This window comes from Phyllobates terribilis, unplaced genomic scaffold, assembly GCF_046119375.1.
Source record: "Phyllobates terribilis strain yellow unplaced genomic scaffold, ASM4611937v1 Scaffold_3__8_contigs__length_932513732, whole genome shotgun sequence".
In the NCBI taxonomy this organism is placed as follows: Eukaryota; Metazoa; Chordata; class Amphibia; order Anura; family Dendrobatidae; genus Phyllobates; species Phyllobates terribilis.
The window spans coordinates 404,114,367-404,122,603 of NW_027362763.1; the positions used below are offsets into that span (position 1 = coordinate 404,114,367).

Consider the following 8,237-nt stretch of genomic DNA (forward strand, 5'->3'; position numbering starts at 1 on the left):
ATATCCTGATGAAGATGTCTAAAGACTTCGAAATGCGTTGATAATAAAACCGCGTCAAGTCTACTTTGTATACAGGATCATTCTTTTGGATTTCCATCAGAAGTGCAGAAAACCTATTGTTTCTCTTCTGGCATTTCAACATTTTTGTTAATCCATAGGACTGCAGAAGCTAAAAAATTTAAGCTTGATCGTTGTGTGATACACAATTTTACCAATGAGCAATTCCCTGCACCTTATTGTTCTTTATTATCAGATCAGACCCTATTGCACTGTTTGCTCCTCAGCTTTTTCCTAAAAGCTTTACAAAGGCTCAGCTATGTGAGAGCCCGAAACATTGCTGGGTTTTTTTGCACAGGGGCTAATAAACTACTGCATTTTTTCAATTAGAATATTGGGTGATGAATAGATAGATAGACTGAAAGACAGTCAGACACTAGATAGATAAATAGATAGATAGATAGATAGATAGATAGATTCCAAAAGAAAAGCAGACAGCACTCCAAAAATTAATGACTTTATTAGCCCATCTGGTGTGGCAACTTATTGGCTGAGAACAGCCTTTTTCAAGCTATTTTTTCATTAATTTTTGGAGCGCTGCTTGCTTTTCTTTTGGAACATATCTATGTGCCAATAGGATCATTGTCTTGGAGTCCTTGCACCCATCTCCTTATAACCTTGGTGCTGTTCCATCATCTGTTAAACTAGAGAGATAGATAATAGGCCCTGGTCAATCTTGGTAGTATCTATTGACAATGAAATGTCTAGATGTATGTTTGGTTGCAAATTCTTCCAAAATTGTCAGAATTTGCAAAGAAAAGGGTACATACAGTATATCATAAAAGTGAGTACACCTCTCACATTTTTGTAAATAAGTTATTATAACTTTTCATGTGACAACACTGAAGATATGACACTTTGATACAATGTACAGTAGTCAGTGCACAGCTTGCATAACAATGTAAATTTGGTGTGGCCTCTCGTAACTCAACATATAACCATTAATGTCTAAACCGATGGCAAAAAAGTGAGTACACCCCTAAGTGAAAATGGCCAAATTGTACTCAATTAGCCATTATCCCTCCCCGGTGTCATGTGACTCATTAGTGTTACAAGGTTTCACATGTGAAAGGGGAGCAAGTGTGTTAAATTTGGCGTTAAAGCTCTCATACTCTCTCATTCTGGTCACTGGATGTTCAACATAGGATCCCATGGCAAAGAAGTCTCTGAGGATCATAAAAAAAGATTTGTTGATCTACATAAAGATAGCCTAGGCTATAAGAAGATTGCCAACACCCAGAAACTGAGCAGCAGCACAGAGGCCAAGACCATACAATGGTTTAACAAGACAGGTTCCACTCAGAACTGGTTTCGCCAAGGTCGACCAAAGAGATTGAGTGCATGTGCTCAGCGTCATATCCAGAGGTCATGTTTTCAAAATAGACATATGAGTGCTGCCAGCATTGCTACAAAGGTTAAAGGGGTGGGAGGTCAGTCTGTCAGTGCTCAGACCATACGCCGCACACTGTATCAAATTGGTCTGTATGGCATACTGAAGCAGAGCATGATCCCCTCCCTTTGGAAACTGGGCTGCAGGGCAATATTCCAATATAATAACGACCCCAAACACACCTCCAAGACAACCACTGCCTTGCTAAAGAAACTAAGGGTAAAGGTGCTGGACTGGCAAAGCATGTCTCCAAACCCTATTAAGCATCTGTCGGTCATCCTCAGACAGGAGGTGGAGCAGCACAAGGTCTCTAACATACACCAGCTGCGTGATGTTGTCATGGAGGAGTGGAAGAGGATTCCAGCGGCAATCTGTCAAGCACTAGTGAACTTCATGCCCAAGAGAGTTAAGGCAGTGCTTGAAAATAATGGTGGCCACGCAAAGTATTGACACTTTGGACACAATTTGGCCATTTTAACTTAGGGCTGTACTCACTTTTGTTGCCAGAAGTTTCGACATTAATGGCTGTGGGTTGAGTTATTTAGAGGGTACACCAAATTTGCACTGTTATACAAGCTGTACACTGACTACTTTACATTGTATCAAAGTGTCATATCTTCAGTATTCTCCCATGAAAAGATATAATAAAATATTTACAAAAATGTGAGGGGTGTACTCACTTTTGTGTTATACTGTAAATGATTTGGAGAGTTATTCTAAAGTCCATACTTGGAGCAAGAAGAAATATTTTTCTGCTCACAATTAGCATTAGGGGTTTTCTGTCTGTCTTTCTTCACAATGGACTGAACCAAATGGAATTGTTTCTCTTTTTGAACCTAATTAATAACACAACTAGAACAGATTTCGGTTGTGAGGAGCCTGCATATGATATTGATATTGTGTCACATAAAGTGTCGTTCACACAACACTTCTGATCCTGGAGAACGTTTCAGCATCTGCAACTTATTTGTGATGTCACTTAACACTTTGCATGTTAGCTACAAAAATACGTAATTTGAAGGGATTTAGTATGGCAGTGCCAGGGCTCATGTATCTAACATGCCAATGTACACAAACTCTGAACATGACCACACAGAGCTCCTATGGATCAGCACTATGGACCTGTAAGCACCCAATGTGCTACCATAGAATGACTCCTATAATCTGCCATAGAAGCAAGGCTTCCAGAGGAGAATGCTTCCTTCATAATATGGCATATATTTTTTTTCTCTAAGCTTCTATAACAATCTATAAGGTTGATTGCACAAGAATGATCATTTCGAGCTATGGTGCAATTTGCATAGCTTTGCCACTACAATTAAATGTTAATGGGCAGTGAAGCTAAACAAATAAACGAAACACAATACAAACCTTTCTTAGCGCAAAACATACTTTCATTTGGAGTTTGCTACATATGTACAGAGGCACTATGCAGTACCTAAACAAGTTTATGAGGCTGTAATGGCATTTGCCAAGTTTCATCAGATACCATATTACATAAGTGCCAAATGGAGAAAGGAGAAATTGGTTGTCTGCGCTGTTGGTGAGGATCCAAACGAAGAGACAGATAATGTGCTAATGTGGTTTATTTTCAATGCGTTTCAAAGTCTTCCGATTTCTTGAACAGGAAATGTCAGGAATTTTTCGAATGACATTGAAACGCGTTGAAAATAAACCACATTAACACGTTTTCTGGTTTGTGGTATCTTTGTTTGGATCTGCACCAACAGAAAACCCATTCCTCATTTCTCTATTTGGCACTAAATCGGTTATCCAACCCGTGGGGTTACAGCACTTGGTCTTTATACGCTTTATGTGTTGTGTCTCACACAACTGAACCAGGTGAGCATAACCTTTTTCACCAATACTACTGTCCGTCGGATAAAACCCTATTGCGCTTTTCTGCTCCATAGCTTCTTCTCCATATTACAGAAGTGATAGCATTGCTTTCACTGTACAATATCTTTGGAACATGGTGTCAAGACAAAGGCATCATAAAACAGCACATAGATTGTCTACCTCTCTGTGGTATAATGGCTTTTTAGGATGTGCTTTAAAAAAATATATATGTTGGCGCTGTCGGCATTTGGTACCAAATGGCTCAATAACTTACTCATTATGTTGCATGGTTAAGCGTCACATTTTCTGGCCGATATATGAGCCATACTATGTGTTAATGCTAATCTACAAAATGCTAAAGCTGAAGCCAATTCCAGACTACCACAACCCTCCAGAGGTCCAGCGCCTGTGGCAACTTGCATTTACAGCTCCTGAGTGTATATTCTAAATAATCATACCCAGGTGATCAGTTACAGGAGGGAGACAGAGTGCGGTTATTCACTTCCACAGGACTGCTAACCGCTTTAGTCTTGGTGACTAAGCAAATTACTCTTCTATGTCTTCCAGCTCTTCATGTAAACCGGGTGTGATTTCAGGAAGCCATTACCTCAGATGTTCTTCATGAAGGCTCCAAGGGTCTCTTCTTTCTGAATGACTTAGCCTCGTTTACATTGCATTACTAATAGCATAGTAGTATAGTAACCATTCATTTTGTTGTCAGGACGAATTCAAAATTCTTACTACGAAATATTCTCTAGAGTAGGTATGTCTAAAGTAGAGAACTTACATATTTGGAGGTATGTCATGGCGTACATACTATAGAAGCAGAACATGGACTTCAGTGTGGCCCCTGGATGTAGCAGACATAGGCAAGGTTGGTTGTAATACTTATTTTAAAGGGTGGAGCAGAGACCCATGTTTAATAATTCTACAATTAAGAGTATTGGAAATGAACCGTATAACCATCATAGGAAAGACATGGTAGCAAACAAACACTAATACTTCCTGCCTTGGGTGGTTGGCTTAGAGTCACTAAGTTAGCCATCACCAGAAGGGCTCCAAATACTTTCCTGGCAACAGGTATGCAGTCTATATAGAGCAAAGTAAGAATATGTTAACACTATACAAATAACTGGTTAAAAAAAATGTACATAGAAAAAGTGATAAATAATTGGATCCAACCCAGTTGGACTTGTAAGAATACATATTTATGTTTCTGTCTTTAATTATATTTTATTACATTTTTATGGAATCTAACCATCTATGATGTGTTTATGATACATCGAGGTTCGCAAAACGAGAAAATACTTGGACAGAGTTGCATAAAACCATGAGATGATGGATGTGCCTAAACAATGAACTCAACAGTCCGACATAAGAAATGCAGACAGCAACTTTGGAGAAAAACATTTGTAAAACGGTTATAGAGCGTTCATTGGACTGAAGATACTGTCGACTTCTGTGGACAATGGAAATTCTCCCAGTGGTTATGATGAATTCCATATCAATCCTAACTAGCTTAGAAATATGAACCCACTACCAGTGATGTGGTTAAGGACCCTTTGGACCCTAAGAAAAGTGCAAGCATGATGTAATGCCCACAAGGGAGTCATCCAAGGATTGTAAAACACCATGATTGCTGCCACAGATGTTGCCTTAGAGGCAGCACAAAAGCAGAGCTAGCAGGATTAAGGGTCACAGTTTAGGTTTCCTTTTCTAATCATTCAGGCAGACACAATAAGGCTATGTTAGGTAGTGAGTGCAAAACTCATTACCAGGACAGCGCAGACATGTGTCCCTATGGCTCCTTTACACTACATTTACACTGCTTGGCACATCATACAAGTGAGTTGTGGTTAATTTATCCAGTGCTGACCATTCACAAAACTCTGCCAATGTTTCCAGGAATTAAAGCGAAGCACACGTTCTACTTAATATAAATTCCCATTTACTCTCAGTTACAGGAAAATTCGAAACACATTAAAAAATAACTGTGAATCAATAGCCCTAACCTAATAAAACATAACTCTACATATCAGTTAATACAGTAATTGAAATAGCAGGAGTAACACAGTCAAAACAAGAGCACCAAGGAAACAGTCGCCATATGCCAATAGGTAGGACACCTTATTTGCAGCTTTGTATTTCCAAAGCAATTGAGTCACAAAATCTGCGCTTCCAGCAAGGACTAAGCAATTAGTATTTCCTTAACACTGGCATCAATGTTACATTCTCTGCTTTAGATTCAGCTGCTTAATGTTCTTTTCTTAAGCTTGGAAGTGAACTAGAACAGGTATCATATATCACAGGACATGTCTTTCTTGCTCCCTGCATCACCTAGTGGTTGGAAAAAATACTACAACTGTATTAGAACAAATAAAAGAAACTCTTGATGAGTTTCCCTTCTGCCCAATACTTTCCTTTAGGTTTATACCTGCTTTAACACTTTTTATAGAAGGAAGTCTACTGTGAGACAGTCATTCATAATCTGCTTCTTACTGGTTCCAAAACACCTTCTACCAAGGTGCAAAATTTATGAAGAAAGCAACAGTACCAGTGAACGGCCAGTACCGACTACAAGTATATATATATACAAATATATATATATAGATAGATATAGATAGATATATAGATATAGATATAATGTAATTATTTAATTATATAGCAAAAAAAAGAGAATAAACTGTGGCACTCACCCTGTGGCACTCTGTTCCTAATTTTGATGTTATTTCTCTGTTCCTATCTTTGACGTTATGTTTTGATGAATAAGTTAGCAGTGAACTGCCTAAACTGTCTCTATCTATCTATCTATCTATTTATCGGAGCTATACTAGGTATGTTATTCACTAATATAAGAACAATATATGCTTCCTCGAAAGTGGTGGAACTATAAATCTCAGCATTCTCCCATAACTAGCAAATGCAAAGTTTGAGTTAATACATAAGGTATTGATAGTGCAAAAAAAGGAAATGCTATAGCATGAGATAAATGAATAAACCACATGGCTGCTGCTTATTAGTCATTAATTTCCAATCAGTTGCTGCTCTGGCTGCAGAGTAATGGCAGTGAGTCTATCCATAAGGAATTCCAGACGGTCAGCTTTTTATACAGACGTTTGCTGATCCTACAATAAATCATGAGAACTTTCCATACTTATCTTCCATAGGATCCCTGCACTTTAACACCTCTGTTGCCATGGGCTCCTGGAGGAAACTGACATTAGCTTCTTACTAGTCCTCAGTGATCATCTTAGCTGATACCCATGTCACCAATCACAACTCCATTTTTCTTACTAGTTAATTACTTTCCATTGTGCGTTCCCTGTTTGGTGCATTTATTACTATACAATCACTTTGTAACAGAAACAAAATGCTAAAGCATTCTTAAGTCTTATGGAAAATATTTAACCTGCAACCAGCAAAAGAATGAATTTATGGCAAAAGCCCTAATCTCAGTCTCAAGCTGTGAGAGTGTTAATAGACATACAATAAATGAGAAATATTCAGCCCCAGAAAGTAGATGGTAACTGTTTCTAAGAAAATGGCAATATATTACTACAGAGTGAAGGAGATTGGAGCTAGCAGCTTAAAACAAAGACTAAGAAAGTGACAGCAGCATAGGAATAAGCAGAATGGCTATGCAGAGGATCCAACCTGCTCTCTATGAATCTGTGTGGACTCAGATCTCCTGGTCTCCTGCGGTCCAGCAGTGGATGTGATGCACAGGATCTCCTCCCAAAGATGCTCCTTCCTTAAGGACTGTCTTCCTTCAAATGGGAAGTGTCTCTCCCCAATCTGCTCCTTATGAGAGGGCTGTTCCTAAAACTCCTCTAAAGCTCTTACGAAACAGCAGGGGAAGGTGGACCACTGCCACCGGGTGATAGATGCAATGCTTCTGTATGGGGGGAAGAAGGAAGGTGGAAGGAGGGAGGGCTGGAAAAAAAGGGGGAGACTTTTACTTTTTTGGAAAGTTCCACATACTTTTCAAAATTCTTTCTCCATGATTCCTGTTCAGGAGCTAGTGCCAGGGGGTCCTCTGTGTCTTCTCAGAGCCAAAATGAGCAGCCACTCTTGGAAGGAAGCTGGAAGCTCTCTTAGGTTTCCCTGGCAAATTTACAAAGGGATTTCTCAAACCAAGAAGAACAATGAGGGAAGAAAATGAACAGCTTTAATCTCCAAATGCTATTTGTTTCAGGCAGAGGAAAAAATAACTATGAGGTTTGCAAAGCAGCAATAGTAGTGGTGGGTGCTCATGAAACATCCAGCAGCTTTTCCATGAAGTAACTGTCTGCCTATTCCACTTCTTTTCTGTGCCTTGTAGGTTTATTTGGCAGGGGCTGAGAACATTTGTAGAACCAATAAAACGTAAATTGTTAGGAGATGCAATGATTTTCGCAGCCTAGTTCTCTCAATGAGATTTCATCGACCCAGAAACCTAACATTCACTTCCCCTAGTTTGCTGGCAGGATGGAGAATTGGAAACGTTTGCTGTTAGCAGCCAGTGCAGACTGGGGTCCTGGTGCAGCTTCCTCCTGGTCACCATCCAGTCCTCTATGCTTGTGGACTACAGCTCCCAGCATGCTTCCCTGGCCATAATGCTGATTATGGCTTGGTCCAAGCTGCTGTTACTAAATGACTCCTCACTTCATGTGTGCATTCTTGTCACTGCATGTAACATCCAGCTAAGGGCATGAAACCTTCAGGCTGCTAGGTGTGTGCTTAACTAAAATCTACTGTTCTCTGTTATCAACTGAAAAGAAGTGGAAGGAGCTGACTGTAATGCTTTTTAGTGGGGTTAATGACATCAAGTCCACAAAAGTCCCCTTATTGTTAATCAGATTTCCCTACATTTTTCACACCTATATATTATTAGCTGCTGTTATCCCAAAGGCTGTGATGAGGTTTTGACACCGAGAATTCTCGCTGCGCCAAAAACACAGCGTCTTACAGT

The 8,237-nt window shown here is 39.5% G+C and overlaps 1 protein-coding gene across 3 annotated transcripts in view; it reads right to left on the reverse strand.

Moving 5' to 3' along the window:
* COL12A1 (collagen type XII alpha 1 chain) overlaps nt 1-7,164 on the reverse strand; it is a 175,574-nt gene extending 168,410 nt beyond the window's left edge. The window contains exon 1 of one of the 3 annotated variants that reach the window (XM_073675570.1): nt 6,941-7,164. The gene's annotated coding sequence lies outside the window, so the exon portion shown is untranslated. The remainder of the gene's footprint in view (nt 1-6,940) is intronic. The other 2 variants (XM_073675573.1, XM_073675572.1) reach the window with 2 other exon arrangements.
* Nucleotides 7,165-8,237: the final 1,073 nt, after the last annotated feature.